The following is a 498-nucleotide window of genomic DNA, read 5'->3' as shown; positions in this document are numbered from 1 at the left end:
AAAAAAAAAAAAAAAAAAAAGATCGATTCTTTCAACAAGAAAAGTATTTGGGAGGGGAAACGATTACAATCGGAGAAGACAGAGAAACAATGAGTAAGCTAAGATCGAATATTGTTTTCTTTTTTTGTATCTGTGTATGAGATTCTCTGAGAAAAGAAAGAAAAAACAGAAGCCACGCGTCGACAAGAGAGGTTAAAGAGAGAGATTAAAAAAGAAAGGTAAAAAAAAAAAAAAGCCAGAAAATTAAGGAAAACACAGAAGAGAAGAAGAGAGGAAAATATTCAGACTTTTTGTTGAATGAAAGTGGGAAGGAGGAGGAGAAAGGAAAGAGATTTTCCCGGGAAAGTCAAAACTTTTTCTCGGGAATTCTGGTTTCAGAATTGAAAATTCTTCTAAAAAAAAAAAAAATATACGATTGCTTTTACTCACAGACGCAAATTTCTCTCAAATGGTTGATCAACGACGCCACACCCAACCCAAAAAAAAAAAAAAAAAAAA

Source organism: Camelina sativa, chromosome 14 (genome assembly GCF_000633955.1).
Source record: "Camelina sativa cultivar DH55 chromosome 14, Cs, whole genome shotgun sequence".
Lineage (NCBI taxonomy): Eukaryota > Viridiplantae > Streptophyta > Magnoliopsida > Brassicales > Brassicaceae > Camelina > Camelina sativa.
This window is presented reverse-complemented; position numbering follows the sequence as displayed.